This window comes from Hyperolius riggenbachi, chromosome 1, assembly GCF_040937935.1.
Source record: "Hyperolius riggenbachi isolate aHypRig1 chromosome 1, aHypRig1.pri, whole genome shotgun sequence".
Classification (NCBI taxonomy): domain Eukaryota; kingdom Metazoa; phylum Chordata; class Amphibia; order Anura; family Hyperoliidae; genus Hyperolius; species Hyperolius riggenbachi.
The window spans coordinates 485,574,215-485,591,464 of NC_090646.1; the positions used below are offsets into that span (position 1 = coordinate 485,574,215).

At 43.4% G+C, this 17,250-nt stretch overlaps 1 protein-coding gene across 2 annotated transcripts in view; it reads left to right on the forward strand.

The window, feature by feature from the left end:
* CDH24 (cadherin 24) overlaps positions 1-17,250 on the forward strand; it is a 166,310-nt gene that overhangs the window by 105,945 nt on the left and 43,115 nt on the right. The gene's annotated exons all lie outside the window — the stretch shown is intronic.

Here is a 17,250-nt window from a genome sequence, read left to right on the forward strand (position 1 = left end):
TGCAATGTACATTTATTCTTCAAAAAGTGAGGCACAGTCCGAATGCATAAATACAAAACAGTAGTGCAGCATACATGGACATACCGGTGCTCAGAGGTGTGGTGGTGACGGTGGGTGCTGGGCACTGCTCGCCTGACGGCCGTTTCGCGCTGTCAGGCGAGCAGTGTATGTCCATGTATGCTGCACTACTGGTTTGTATTTATGCATTCGGACTGTACCTCACTTTTTGAAGAATAAATGTACGTTGCAGTGCCGATCATTCCTGCTCCTTCTCCTTCTTCCTATTTTGTTTCTAGTGGTCCTAGTTCCCATTCACTTAAACCAGTTGGCACACATGAGAGAGGGAAGATGGATGCCTGACAGAGAGGGTGGGGCAGGGGTTGATTTTCACATGCCCTGTCTATGGAAAAGAAAAGAAGACAAAATTGCAGGAGAAGCACCACTAGTAGAGAACGTTGGAGTGTGCCTTGGTCAAGGTCTCAGTGCCAATAGAGACCCTCAGTCATCCATCCACAAGTAGGACCGGCACCACTCAAAAAGTATTTATCAGCTCTTTTATTAAGCAAACATGGCTAAGCATTAACAGACGCTGTTTTGGGCCATGCCCTTTCTCAAATTGCAGCAGCCTAAAAAAGGCTGCTGCAATTTGAGAAAGGGCATGGCCCGAAACAGCGTCTGTTATTGCTTAGCCATGTTTGCTTAATAAAAGAGCTGATAAATACTTTTTGAGTGGTGCCGGTCCTACTTGTGGATGTATGGAAAAGAAAAGGTAAGGGAGTAAGTCCAATAGTGAACATGCCACCACTAGCCCTGCTCTTTGGGTTTTTTTGAGTAAAGTAGGGTTTAAAGTTATTATAGAGCTATGGAGGCTGCCATCTTGGATGTTACATACAAATGCGAGTATGCAAGTAAGCATTTTCTAGACGGAAGTCAAGTTGACAGCTTCCATAGTTCTCTAATGACTGATGATTCTGGTCTGGATTCCAGTAAGGACCTGTTTATACCAAATGGGCTCTTACTGCTTGTCGGCTCTGCACTTAAAGTGGAACTTTAACCCAGGGTTGAACTTCATCCCAGTCAGTAACTGATACCCCCTTTTTCATGAAAATTCTTTACCTTTTCTCAAAAAGACCATCAGGGATATCTGTATAGCTGAAATAGTGGTGAAATTGGGGGGTTGGGGGCGGGCAGTGTTGGTGACAGTGGGCTTTGGGCGGTAAAATGTCCAAATCCATCCCTGTCTTTAGTACTGGCAAGTGCATCTGTTCAGAATATTTTTTTACTGGGAGTTCCAAAGCCAATGCAAATAGAGCCTCCCAAAATGTTCAGGCGGGAGTGCAATTTTCCGCATAGGTCAACAGCTTAGACTAAGCAGCAATATATTGAAATAAGAGTATTGCTGATGCTGAAACCAGAATAATCATCATAAAAGTGGGTTTCCTGAATAATTTACTGCATTCTACTATATGCCACTACAGTGCCTCTTTATATTCACAAACTCAGAGCAATGTAGTTGTAACGATCTGCTAGTGTGTGGGCACTAGCAGACAGACAATATCAGACGTTCCCTCAACGGGAATTGTCTACAGACAGTGTCAGTAGAAGGCAGCAATAACACAGATAATAAGAATGGTCAGGCAATCAGGGTCGGTAACAGATCTGACAGATACAGTACAAAATTGGCAGGCAAATACAAAGTACTAGTAAACAGGCAGAGGTCGGCAACAATCAGATGCGCAAAGGTACAGAATCGGCAGGCAAGAGCTAAGTGAGTGTTCAGGCAACAGATCAGATTGGCAGAGGTACAGAATCGATAGGCAAGGAGTAGTCAGAGAAACAAGCAGAAGTCAAACACAGTATATCAATCAGTAATAATAATAGGCTAGCTAGTGTGGAATCCCCGGGGTCCTGCCGGTTCAAAGCACACAAGGATCTGACTAAGGTCAGCTGACAGGTGATCAGCTGACAGGTGATCAGCTGACACGCTTCCTTAGAGTATAAGAGGGGCGTCACCGACAGCGCATGTGTCCACCCTCATTTGCAGTCTGAGAATCATGCGGCCGGATCTCTGCATGAATGCTGCTGACACCATCCCTGACAATGCGGGCAGCCGCACCGGAAGTCCCAGATGCGCTGCCAGCGGAGGCAGCAGAAACTGACACGGTAAGCGCAGAATTACTGACAGTAGTGTAGTGTAGCACATGTGTACAGATGCATGTGGTGATCAACAGCTCAGTCAATTTGTAATTCAAGGATAAGCTGATCCATATTCTTCCTGTAGGTAGCAGTGGTGCTGAGCTGTGTGCCCTGTTGCATGGGTGAACAGGCTGTCTATTGTACTGCCTGAGCTCAGTGCCTTTAACTGAATTCCCCTCATTCATAACCACACATTAAAGCAAACCTGTATTACGCTTAATAGGTTACGCACAAAAATGCATGCACCAATATAATGTGATAAAACATACATGATATTTGCCTTCTTTTTTTGTGGCCCATAGGTTTTATAACTCCCTGATTGCACTTGACTTCTTAAAGTATGTGAGAATGTCTGTAGGTTCCCTGAAATGGTTTTTCTATTTCAATGGTCATTTAAAGTGCTCTTCCAAAATTATCTCAACTCACCATAATACATATTAGAAGTTGTTTAACTCCTAAATATTGCATAGCATGGGCTTGAGGGATGATCCCTTATGTGCTAGATGTATGAGAGACCATGGGGACCTTCTACACATGCTATGGAAATGTCCGAAACTGCATTATTGGATGGTATTGGATGGAGGTGTTTGATACATTGGACACTGTCACTTGCTCTGCCATTTCAAGAACAACTAAAACTTGCATCTTTGGTTTATTGTCTGGTCTGAATATGGCAGAGCATGTGCAATTAATGGTACAAAGAGCGTTGTTCCAAGTTAGAAAATTAATACTTTTGACGTGGAAGCAAACACTCCCTCCCAAAGCTAGTGATTGGTTATTACATTATAATTACCTAAAAATGGAGAAATTCATATTTGCTCATAGAGGTGCCCCTCAGAAGTTTGAAAAAAATATGGGCTTTATGGTTAGATACCCCTGGTCTTGCTGATTTTGACCTTGTAAAAGATAGGATATTTGGAAATTTAAGTTCAGTCTGAGGTTTTGCATATTATGTGACGTTCATGATATTGGCCTCAATTCACGAAGATCACGCTGGAGATAATAAGGCAAGAGAAAACTTACCTCCACACAGTGAGAGAGTTATCTTATCTCTTCAGTCCTTAAGTTACCTCCTCTGTAGTTAAGTTACCTCCTCTGTAGTTAATTTACCTCCTCTGTAGTTATTTTCACACGCAGTTAATTAACACCCTGTCTTTAACTCTGGAGTTATTTTAAGGATTGAAGAGTTAACTTAAAGACAAGAAGAGTTAACTTTAGGTTTGCCTGAGGTAAAATGTTTCCTGACCACTACATTCCTTATCACCATGGTGACAACTCTAAAAACGTTATTAAAGACAGGAGATAAGCTTAGTGAATTGAGGCCATTGACCTCAATTCACTAAGATCATGCTGGAGATAATAAGGCAAGAGAAAACTTACCTCCACACAGTGAGAGTTATTTTATCTCTTCATTCTTTAAGTTACCTCCCCTGTAGTTAATTTACCTCCTCTGTAGTTAATTTACCTCCTCTGTAGTTATTTTCACACACAGTTAATAAACAGCCTGTCTTTAACTCTGGAGTTATTTTAAGGATTGAAGAGTTAACTTAAAGACAGAAGAGTTAACTTTAGGTTTGCCTGAGGTAAAATGTTTCCTGAATACTACATGCCTCATCACCATGGTGATAACTCTAGAAACGTTATTAAAGACAGGAGATAAGCTTAATGAATTGAGGCCATTGTCTTTAATATTAGCTCTCACTTTCAAAAGTGATAACTGACTTTGAATCTATCTATTCTGGTTGATTTAATAATCGGTGTCTGACTGTACTCTTTAGACTGTTGGAGAGGCTAGGAGGGGCACTGCTACACTGCATATTTTGTCATATGTTCCTTTTTATCTTTGTTGAATAAATGCTGATCTAAAAAAAAAAGTGCTCTTTCAGACAAACGCATAAATGGCATGTGAAATGCACCATGCATGTAGCTGCTCTTTAGATGGGGTTAAGCACCTTCCGGTTGCAAAATAATGCAATCGAATGGGAGCATTTGTAATCACAAGCATGTCATCAGTTAGCGCCCGGTAAAAGAAGTTGCACGTCGCGTCCATGACTGGATGCCGGCCGCCCAGATGCACACGCAGAGACCGCAGCAAGTGCTCGATGCTTGCAGACAGCTGTAAGCACTCTGCACATAAACAGGAGCAGCTGACAAGCAGCTAAGTGTTCTGCTGTCACCCGATCGTCTGAAAGAGCCTTTAAAGTGCTCATTTGCATATAAAACAAGATGGATGACTGGTTATTGGCAAAAAACAGAAATAATTTCTACACTTACAGTTTAAGCCCTCTTTCAAGGAGATCAGTACTAGATTAAATGAAAATAGGTACCCAATAATTCTGTCATCAATGTGACATGACTAGAGGTGGCCAAAGGGAGTAGCTGAGTAAGAGACTAATGGCCCATACTCACGAGGGACTTTTGTCGCCTCAACACGCGGCGCGCGCGTGTTGCGGCGACAGGTCGCCCGTGAGTATGGGCCGTCGCACGCGCGCGCGCCCCCGAACTGTCGCCCGTCGCTATGTCGCCATGCGATTGAAACTTTCAATCGCATGGCGACAGTCGCCGCTGCCCCCCCGCCGCAACTGTCGCTAGTCCGCGTGAGTACGCGGACTAGCGACAGCAACCTCCATTGAGGTTCACAGACCTTCCGGTGAGCTTCCGGCGGGGGGAGGAGGAACGTCAGCGACAGCTTCCGCCTTGCCGCTGGTCCCTCTTCCGCATGTGTACGCGGAGGGACCTGGCGAGAAGCTATCGCCGGCCTGTCGCCCACACGCTCACGTGTGCTGGCGACAGGCGAGTTTTGCAGCCCGTGAGTACGGGCCTTCAGGCTGAAGTGTCTTGTGCTCCATTATCTGTATTACCCAGAGAACAAGGGTGCTGCTTGGCACATGCGAAAGAGCAGGAGCCTCCCATTCTGTCAGGTCTGCCTTCATGACTGCCGCTGCCATCCCATGACTCAAACACAGACCTCAGATTAGCAGCAACATGAACAGAGAGGAGAGCGGAAGTGAGGTCATTGTACATTTCCTGCATTTAAAGTGCGCCACACAGTTACTGCGCATGCTCTCCTCTCTTCAGGTCGTTGCTGACCTGCAGGACTATGAGTGCTGGGTATAGGGAGGTAGTAGGAAGCTACATATCCCTGCTGCCCTCAATGCTCTTTATGGGGGGGACTCCTTTGGTTACATTTGAGGTGAATATCTATACTGAGGTAACACCTTGGCTTCCCATACTGGGGGTAGCTACTTATACTGGGGTGGCTGCCTGTACAGGGGTTGCACCTTTGGCTACCTACCTATGTTGGGGGCTACCTATTTTTGGGGGAAGTTAACTTTGGCTAGTTATTATTAAGGCATAAAGGGCACCCTTTGGGAGGGGGGGCACAAATTATGTGCTGCTTCTAGTGATGATCATAATCAGCTCATTAGGTTTACGCAAAATGTCACGTACATGTTTGCAATTACGCCTATATGTAATTACGATTTGCAAATTCACTTGATTCCATATAGTAATTCCGCATAAAATTTCACATCATTCTGTGCCGACTTTAGCAGTGAATAGCAAAATAAAAAAATTTCAAATAGACCTTGTAGTTTTTGAGAAAATGATTGTAAAAATGCAAAGAAAAAATGGTTTTAAAACTTTCTAAAACCATTTGTAAAAAAAAAAAAAAAAAAACATGTATGGGGATACGTTTTTTTTTTTTTACAAATGGGTTTAGAAAGTTTTAAAACCATTTTTTCTTTGCATTTTTAAAATCATTTTCTCAAAAACTACAAGGTCTATTTGACATTTTTTTATTCTTTGTTTTGACTTGTACCCACTATACTCCTTAACATATATAAAACATTTGGTAGCAATAGCATGTATGGGGGCTAGTCGGCACAAAAATACGCAAAATAATGCAAAAATGATGCAAAATAACGTGAAATTGATGCAAAATTATGACATATTACTATTACATATGAAATTACGATTTTCTATAAAATTTTGATGCAAAATTTCAGCCCACCACTGGCTGCTTGGAGCCGCAGAAACCTCAGCAGCACCCCTGCTAGAGAGGTGTTTATCACCACATGTATTTGGTGAGGCTAAAGGCACAATAGCAATGGGGAGCAATGGTGACAAGATTGGAAATAATCATGCCATATCCATGTTGCCACGCATTTAACTGCAAATCTTTGTTCATGGTGATTTCCCCTTCTGAGAAATTGCCATGTCGCCTTAGAAAATGCCCTAGAAATGGCCGAAATGCATTGCAACAGCATCCACCAGGTGCAATGCATCATCAATAAAACACCAAACACAAATACCAGAGTGAATGCCACGAAAATACCAGTGTGAATGCCGCGAAAATACCAGTGTGAATGCCGCGAATACCAGTGTGAATGTCGCGAATACCAGTGCGAATGCCGCAAATACCAGTTTGAATGCCGCGAATACCAGTGTGAATGCCGCGAATACCAGTGCGAATGCCGCGAATACCAGTGTGAATGCCGCGAATACTAGTGTGAATGACCCGAATACCAGTGTGAATGCCGCAAATACCAGTGTGAATGCCGCAAATACCAGTGTGAATGTCGCGAATACCAGGGTGAATGCCGCAAATACCAGTGTGAATGCCGCAAATACCAGTGTGAATGCCGCAAATACCAGTGTGAATGCCGCGAATACCAGTGTGAATGTCGCGAATACCAGTGTGAATGCCGCGAATACCAGTGTGAATGCCGCAAATACCAGTGTGAATGCCGCGAATACCAGTGTGAATGCCGCGAATACCAGTGTGCTATCTTACAAACACATGTGCAGAACAAACATTGAACTGTTTAGTTAATGAGCAGCTTTGCAAAATGGAATACTAATACAATCCGGAGAGCACAGAATATGCAGTACAGAGAGGACAGCTGCCCCTAGACATCAGGGGACAGGCAAACACGCAGATACGATCCAAATGCACTCAGGGCATCTGTCAGAATGCTGAGACCTGAAACTAAATTATTGCCTTGTGTTTATGCTTGGGAAGGGGGAGAGATATATACAGTCCTCCAACTAAGGCTACGTTCACTGTGGGCATTGCGTTGGGTTCCCAGTAACAGCAGGAACACAACGGATCAGAAAAGTGGCGCCGCACGTTATCCGCACATTGTGTCACATACAGTGAAGCACAGTAAAGCATTATGAAAAGTACGCTTCACTGTCACTGTTAAAGCATGCATTTTTGCGGTAACGTACTGCATGCGTTATACTGCAACAAACCTGCACTGAGAACATGCATAAGTGGTGCGTTGCAGTGTGGCAAGCCGCCTTACCACACCGCTGTGTGCGTAGCCTCAGGGAGACAGTTGCAGTTATGCAGTAGAGAGAGTTTCCTGCTTGATCAGTCGTTCCCTGATAGTGCCGGTTACATCATCATGGGCTGCATACAGAGCTCTCAACCTGGATGAAAATAGCTAGATCACATAACTTTTGGTTCATGCTAATTCATCTTTCATGTGACTAATTCACAATGCAGTACAGCCAGTTTATGTGTGCGTTTCACAGAGCTTTTTAAGATGATCTGCAACACCTTTTCATCCAGTGTTATTCTACGCAACCTTGCTCTGAACAAGAAAGTGCTATTATTTGGGGAAAACCTGGCCTTCATTCCTGCAGTGCTTAGACTCTGAAACACGATCTGCATTTTTACACGCATGGAATCAGTTCAATCTGTAAAACAAGACAGTCACAGAGATACAAAGTGGGGAAGGGGTGTATGTACAAAAGAACATTAAAGCTATGCAGTGAACAAACTAAAGCCATACACAGGTCTATGGAAACCCAATATGCAGGCAGTCAACCCCAAATCGGAAATCTATTGGGTAGTAGTTATCAATCCATCTTGTTTACTCGATCTGGATTAGATTTCATCAGAAATCTAATCCCAAATTGGTCAAGCTGTTATTACTGTACTGCTCAAAGCACACAACTCTATGTCCCAACTGCTCCCAACTCCCATTCCACTCGGCAAAGCTTTCCTAACACACATGATCACACTTTAAATTAAGAAACATGGATTGAAAGTTGATCAACAGATGCCTGGCAGTCAGAGACGGCCTTTGAGTTTAGCGATCTGAGCAGTCACTCAGTGTGTCACATAGTCAAGTACAGGGGCAGGACGCACAATGAGTAATCTACCTCCCCCCCGGCCAGGGCAAAGAGTTACTCACCTCCTGGCATCCAGCGACTGGCACCCTCTACCAGCTTCTTATCCGGCATCCTATCTGCATGGCTACAGGTGGTACTCCTAATGTACTCCGGGAGGTACTGGCCTTTCGCATAATGAGAGATTTTGAGTAGCTATAGACACACAGCTGATATAGACCCTCCATCACTGGACCCTGAGAGGTGAGTAACCTCTCATGCTCTACCTCCACTCCCTACTCTGCATGGGGTGGGGGCATATCTGCTACCTATACTAAGGAAACTATTGAATACTGGTGGCACATCTGCTGCCTATACTAGGGGAAGAGGACTACCTAATACAGTGGGCACAGGTGGCTATCTAATGTAAGATTCTTAGAGGGTCTTGCAAGGTATGGCCCTTATTATAGCCAAAGTGAACCTGTGTTTCAAATCAAAGATTATGTGCAGAGTTCTCTTGCTATACAGATTCTAGAAGGCCAGGCAGAGAGTGGAATAGAAGAGAGAACATTACAGGGAATAGTAAAAGGTCAGAACGCAGCATTATCTATGGGATGTGCAGACTAGCTGTCTGAGCCTGGGATGCCCAGGGCCAAACAATGCCAAACAATGCCTGGTGTTTCTAAACACCAGCTTCTGAGTATTTAGGGTACAGGGCATCTGCTTCGCGCTTGCGCATTAGACGGATGTCAATCACAGAGTTCTGGATGTCAATCACAGAGTTCTGTAAGCCAATAGCAAGTGTTTAATAGGGGTGACATCTGGAACCCGCCCATATCCCACCTAATACCTAAGGGCATACTTGGCTACCTAACACCTGCCACTACCAAGAACACTGTGCTTGCAGTAGCGGCATTGAAATCTTTGGCAGTAGGGGCAGTTTAAATCTAGAGGCAGCGGCAACAAAGTCTAATTTCACTCTGGGCATTGTAAAAACTCTGGTTGGAGCTGCTGGCAGTGATGAAATTAAAGCATATATGGCTACTCTGTCATGTCCAGATGTGTAAGCTCCAGCCACATGCATTAACAAATAATAAAAGACAGAGACTTGCCTTGTGTCATATTTTGTATGTTGTACTAAAGCTACATACACATGAGGGATTAAACTCAGCTGAGAGGACCGTCTCTGCTGAGAATCTAGCGTGTGTACAGAAGCCATCTGATGTCGTCTAAAGGTGCACCATGTCAAATCTTTAGCGATATCTGATGACCCCCACAAGCACATGGTTCTCCTTACCCCACCTGCCAGAAGCCACTGTGTCCTGTCCTGTACAATGTCCCTCCTCCCCTCATCAGAAACACTGCAAGCCTCTAGACTCGGGGCATGTCTATACAGCACTCAACCCCAAGTCCCAATCCCTGCAGGCCACAGTGCTTGAAAACACGAGGCTCAACATGATGAATAGACATGGTCAATGAGATGCTATTCATTTTGAGTTGATACAAATGGTATGTTAATTTCATGCAAATGTATGCAGATCAGACCTGGACCAATGAACATCATCAGCTACTGTATTTGATCAGTCCAACTTGCATGTATGTGCATTAACCACCCTGGCGTTCTATTGATTTCGCCAGGGTGGCTGCGCAGCAGTATTTTTTGGATTTTTTTTTAAAATCATGTAGCTAGCCTAGCGCTAGCAACATGATTCCCCCCCTCCCTGCCGCATCCCTCCCACCCCTCCGATCGCTGCCAGCGCGCTTGCCCATAAGGAAATCCTGTTCCGAATGGGATTTCCTTTAGGGCTTCCCCTGTCTCCATGGCGATGAGCGGAATGACGTCATTGACGTTGTGACGTCAGAGGGAATCCCAATCCACCCCTCAGCGCTGCCTGGCACTGATTGGCCAGGCTGAGCAGGGGTCTCGGGGGGGGGGACCCCGTTACGCGTCGCGGATCGGCGGCGATCGTCTCCAACATGCAGCAAGCAAAGTGCTTGCTGCGTGTTTTTTAAAAAAAATTATGAAAATCAGCACAGCGGGGCCTGAGCAGCGCCCTCCGGTGGTCATGGACGAGCTGAGCTCGTCCATACCGCCAAGGAGGTTAAATCAGGGCCGTTTTTAGGCATAGACAAACCAGGCACATTGTTATGTAGATTCCATGATTTTGTCCCAGTTAGGCATATCCTGTCAATTTGATATTGGTGCCTGTATAATTAATGTAGGCTATGATCTTTCTAGTCACAAGATTTGGGGCACAATAGGGGCTTTGCCTGGCTTGAAACAGCTCTAATAAAGCTAACATACAATTCCCGTGAACTGGAACTAATTAGCATCTCATTGACCATTTCTAATGAGGAATTGTCTTGATGGGAAAGGATTTGAGCTTTTTGTGTGCACAAAATGACATTGATAGTGACAGAACGGTACAGCTCGTATGTTCTTCCCATGTTGCTGCTGCTGCTTTATCCAGGTACTCTGGTTTCCCCCCACAGGCCAAAGCCATACTGGTAGGTTAATTGGCTTCTGACTAAATGAGCACCAGGCTGTGTCTTTCTGCGTCTGTAGAAGGAAAATTAGATTATAAGCTCCAGTGGGGCAGCGACATGTCTGAATCAAACTCGCCGCTTGTAAACTGTTCAATTATACTTTGCAGGGAGAGAATAAAAGGTGATTGTCAAGAAATGTTACATTTGTCAGTACTATGTAAATAAGACACAATCATAAGGGATTAGATCTGAATAATATATAGAGACGTATTTAATATTGCAGCGGGCAGACTGCAATAACCCATAGCAGTCAGTCAAAACTAATCTTATTTACTTGTATTTATTTGATTCATTTATATAATACCAACATATTCCGGAGGACTTGACGGAGAGCTGTGAGCGATTCACACTAGCCCCTGCCTGGAGAAGAGCATGACATGTAATATCTCTTACATTCACAGAGAAAAACCCAGGAGCCAAGCCCATTCAATAGCAATTTGCTAAACGCTGGGCTCAGGCTACACGGGCAGTTTTAATTGCTTGATAGGGATTTTAATCCTTCTTGGCAGTCGCTTCATATGCTATACAAAGATTGCCAGGATGAGTTAAATCTCTTCCTAACAAGCAATTAAAATCTTCCGTGTAGCCCCAAACCTACGCACGGTACTCTGCAATTGCTAGTGCTTTGTCAATATGATTTACTTTGCAAATTCTAAAGGTACTATGCTCCTGCAGGCCCTCACACTCTTCAGCTGGGAGCTCCTGGACACAAGGAGACCAGCGCTCCCCAATCAATCCACCACAGTGTAATAAGGACCAGGGCTCAACCAAATGTTGCTATATAGCTCAGTGTCGGACTGGGAGCTGGAAAAGCTAAGGAAATCCACTTGCTGGCCAAGCAGCAGTAATCAGGTGTTGCTGCTCACAGTGAAGACTTGCTGCAGGTTGTTATTGGGAGTGATAGCAAAGGGATTCTGCTGCTTGGCTAGCAGGTGGAGTCAGGGCTGGTGCACACCAAAACCCGCTAGCAGATCCGCAAAACGCTAGCAGATTTTTAAACGCTTTTTTTTATTTTTATGAGGCGTTTTGCTAGCGTTTTGCGGATTGCTGCTGCGGTTTTCAGTATAGTAGATTTCATATATTGTTACAGTAAAGCTGTTACTGAACAGCTTCTGTAACAAAAACGCCTGCAAAACCGCTCTGAAGTGCCGTTTTTCAGAGCGGTTTGCGTTTTTCCTATACTTAACATTGAGGCAGAAACGCATCCGCAATCCAAAAAATGCCTCACCCAGGCATTTTTCGTTTCTGCAAAACGCCTGCCGCTCTGGTGTGCACCACCCCATTGAGATACATTGACCAAGCAGATCCGCAGCCGCAAGCGGATCTGAAAACGCCCAAAAAGCCGCTCGGTGTGCACCAGCCCTCACTCAGTTTTTCCACCTCCCAGTCCGACAGAGATATAGCCTATTAGCTTCCTTTTATTGCTTTACAGTAACAATCAGAACACTGGCACGACTTTCGGGCTGGTTCACCCTTTCTCAAGTGCCCAAGTAGAGATGGCCCGAACTTTCGCGAACCGCAATAGACTTCAATGGGGAGGCGAACTTTGAAAACTAGAAACACTTATGCTGGGCATAAAAGTGATGGAAAAGATGTTTCAAGGGGTCTAACACCTGGAGGGGGGCATGGCGGAGTGGGATAGACACCAAAAGTCCCGGGGAAAAATCTGGATTTGACGCAAAGCAGCGTTTTAAGGGCAGAAATCACATTGCATGCTAAATTGCAGACCTAAAGAGCTTTAAAACATCTTGCATGTGCATACATCAATCAGGGAGTGTAATTAGAGTACTGCTTCACACTGACACACCAAACTCACTGTGTAACGCACCGCAAACAGCTGTTTGTGTAGTGACGGCCATGCTGGACTGGTGCGCACCATGCAGGGCTGGTTTAAGCAACAATGGGGCCCCAGGGCAAAATAAACCTGGGGGGCCCCCCCAACATATACCCCGGAACAAAAATCGGCATTAGGGGACCTTTTTTGCAGCTGGTATAGTCAGGGTGTGAAGTCCCAATCGGTCAGAGCTCCACATTCTGGCTATCCCAGCCTGCATGGGGGACAAGGGGTTAAAAAGTTTCAGGAGAGGGGACCCCACATAATTAAAAAAAAAAAAAAATTCCCACACTCTAAACATAAAAAAAAATTGGGAAAATAGGAAAAAATGCCAGGGATCTTCATACAGCCATATTGCGGCTGTATAGCGATCCCTGGCCAAAGCATTGCGGCTGCGTATGGACCCCCTGGAAACCCCGTCAGGAAATGTATTGCTCTTTCTTTTTATACATGTAAAATTACACTACCGTTAGGTTTGCTACTAAAAGTGACATTTACCGCATTTAAAACTATACTTTTTTCCTTCTAAACTTTAAAATCGATTTTCTCAAAAACTATAAGGTCTTTTTGAAAAATTGTTTTTTCCTCTTATTCCTAATGATCTCCTTAATATATCCTGCAAATTTAGGGTTTCTAGCATTTAAGGTGGATTTGTTATTAACCATTAAAGTCGGCAGGTTTTTAAATGTGTTTTTTTTCCTTTGAAACTTTAAAATCGATTTTCTCAAAAACTATAAGGTCTTTTTGAAAAATTGTTTTTTTCCTCTTATTCCTAATGATCTCCTTAACATATCCTGCAAATTTAGGGTTTCTAGCATTTAAGGTGGATTTGTTATTAACCATTAAAGTCGGCAGGTTTTTAAATGTGGTTTTTTTTTCCTTTGAAACTTTAAAATCGATTTTCTCAGGAACTATAAGGCCGATTTGAAATTTTTTTTTTCCTCTTGTAGCCACTGGGGGCCCCTACAAGCTCTGGGGCCCTGGGGCAGCTGCCTCCTCTGCCTTAATGGTAGCGCCGGCCCTGGCACCATGGCCTGAGTGCAGGCCGCGGCGGTTTTCAAGCCCATGTGGTCGCCGGGCTGTGGTGACTGTCAGGTAGGTATATGCAGTGCTGGGTATTATAATGTGCACCTGTCACACACAGACAGGTACCGAACAGGCACAGTGACACTGCGTGCGCTCACATAGGTGGGTGCACTGAAGTGAACAACAGGTAGTAGGTATATGCAGTGATAGGTATTACAATGTGCACCTGTCCCACACAGACAGGTACTGAACAGGCACAGTGACACTGCGTGCGCTCATGTAGGTAGGTGGGTGCACTGAAGTGAACAACAGGTAGTAGGTATATGCAGTGATGAGTATTACAATGTGCACTTGTCACACACAGACAGGTACCGGATAGGCTCAGTGACACTGTGTGCGCTCACGTAGGTAGGTGGGTGCACTGAAGTGAACAACAGTTATATACAGTGATGGGTTTTACAATGTGCACCTGTCACACACACAGGTAGTCACTGAATGTGCTGGGCCTGGCAGTGGCACACACAGTAGGAATTACCAAGGCTGTCTATGCAACACAAGTGTCAGTGGGACACACACACACACACAAAAAATAGATCACAAGAACAAGATTAGCTCTCAAAAGAGCTGTTGAGGGGTGCTTTTTTAGCAATAATAATCAGCCAGGAGCAAGCTAACAAGCCTACAAGAGCCTAACTAAGCTTTCCCTATGAGAGTCTGCAGCAGCTTTCCCTTCTCTAATTACTGCAGGCACACGAGTGAGTCCAATGTCTGATGCTGCCTGCCTTTTATAAGGGGGGTGGGGCTGCAGGAGGGAGTGTAGCCTAATTGGCTACAATGTGCCTGCTGACTGTGATGTAGAGGGTCAAAGTTGACCCTCATGATGCACTATGGGGGCGAACCGAACTTTCGGAAAAGTTTGCGGTTCTCCGTGATTGCGAACCACAGGAGTTGGCCGGGAACCGTTCGCCGGCGAACCGTTCGGGCCATCTCTATGCCCAAGTGCAACAGTTGAATAAATACTGTTGACTTAAATAAACACACCTACATGTGGGTGGGCACATTACTTAATTGTATCGTTAACCCTTATAGGTAAATCCATAACTCCCAACTGTCCCTCTTTCGGAGGGACAGTCCCTGTTTCTATGTAGATATGTATATATTTCTCTACTAAAAAATGTGTTTGATTGACTCTAAACTTTATTCCCATCCTTTAAATTGATATATTACTAATTTTAAAATGTTAATATAAGGGAAAATGAAAGAGGATACAAAGGACCAGTGTGGTTTGAATTATAAAACAACATATTTTTCTTATGAAATCTTTATGGTATGCGTGACTAAGGTGTGATAATGGGTGTGGCAGGGGCAAGGCTTAAAGCGGTTTAAAACTCTGACAAAATTTTCGACAAAAATATGTTTTCCTACTTTTTATAACCCATACAATTATCATATTTGCTTTTGTGCACAAGTACACAATTCATTTAGATATTATAACTTCCCAAAGTTCAGTTAATTTACTTTGAAAGCTGCTGGTGCATTTTATTTACATAAATGTATCAAGTAAAGAATGTGTACACAAGATAAGATTATAAGCAGTTTGGATGCGGGTTATCCCTGCAGAAGAAAGAGTCAGCCCTGTGATGTAACCCTTTGAATGCTGTTTTACTAAAAAAAACAAAACAAAAAAACATTGTGTTAGTATATTATATGCTGTAAATAATCTTTTAGAGCAAAGAAGAAATTCTGGGTTATATTCCGCTTTAAGTGTCCCTCTTTCTCATCTCAAAAAGTTGGGAGGTATGGGTAAATCCAAAAGCAGCCAAATAATCATAGATAGCATAGATGCATGAAAATGCATTATTAAAATCCATGTGGCTTGAATACTAAAGGGGGAGAGGGGAGGGGTGACAACTGAGAGCCCACTATGGTGTAGTATGTAAAGGCTTGTTGCAGGCTTGCTGCAGCTGAAATAACATTCATAAGTGTGGGTTATCACTTAGGCAACCGCTGTAAATGCAGGTGGGGAGATTAGACCCGACCACACTGGGGTTAATAAGTCGCTCTCTGTAGTAGCAAGAAAAGGGATAACACCCATTCTCCAAGGGTGGACAACAACTAGACTGATATAGGATAAACAGAGGTGCCGGAAAGAATAAAATAAACTAAAAACAGTTTAAAAATGGCAGTAAGAGGTGGACTTACCTCCCAACAGATGACACAATCATCTATTTCATTGGAAACTCACTCTATTTTGTTGTGACACGATTCACATGTTGAGGCACCCATACACTGAGAGACTTTTCACAGTTACCCTCCTATTGCCGGAGGAAGTGGGCTCAACCCGCAAAACGCATCGCAAAAAAGTGGAACAAAATTCCAATAAAATTGTGTTCTACCACTTTTAAACTGCTTTTAGTGTATTTTATTCTTTCTGGCGCTTTGTTTTATCCTATATCAGTCTATTTAAGAAAAAAATATTTATGAGACTCCAAATATTTATTCCCATCTAAATTGACATATTATTTTCAGGTGTTAATAAGAAGGAAAGGTAGTGGTGACAGAAAGAATCAGTATGGTATTTATTATGAAATTATGCCATTATTTGTGGTACGTTTCTCCCACTTTCTTATCTCAAAAAGTTGGGAGGTATGGCTTAGCCTAGGCTGTTTAGCTATTTGAAATTCTCCTCCAAAATCAGGCATTAGTTTCTCTGGCTTAGAAATTCTCATAAACAAACATTCTGCAGAGCTGCACTTTACAGGAATAAAGATGTTGCCACTTATGATAATTTTTCGAATGTACATCAGGGTGAGGGAAGATTTTACAATGGGTAAACACTGACTTAATAATTTATAAATGTATATAGCAAAAAATACGCAATTTTATGCATTGCATTATTTTCACTACAGTTCCTCTCTAACAAAAACAAATGCTAGCGAATGCACTGGCTCATGTATACTTTCTAACAACTTGTTTTTTTAATCCCATAGTGTATTATTCTAGATTTCCATCCAATGTTCCACAATGATCGATCTTTCTGAAAATAATTGATTCAGAAGGAATCAATTCCCACCATACACTGCTCATCAATTTCCAACAGGGTATCTATTGAAAATCGATCTGCAGAGTCGCAATGTTCGATGCAGTCCCAAGCTATAGGCACTGTTAATGCTCTTGCCACGTCCCCAATTGTTTTAAAATATCCATCCTATCGATAGTTTAGATCGATTTTTAGTTAACGGCAATCAAAAATCGATTGCTCTGACATTTTAGGGGAATCGATTCCCAGCAGATGAATGAAATCTGCAAGGAATCGAATGAGAAAATTGATGAGTGTATGGCCAACTGAAGTGTTCAAAAAATTGACAGTATGACAGGAATTGGAAGTTTGTAGTGTCTAATCAGATTCAGTAACTGCATATCAAATGCCTGACACTGCATTTTCCCTACGGAACAGGAATTTATATATTGGTAAATTTTTGGAAGCAGTAGAGTATTGTACCGTGTTAGCCATCAGTAAACGCAAG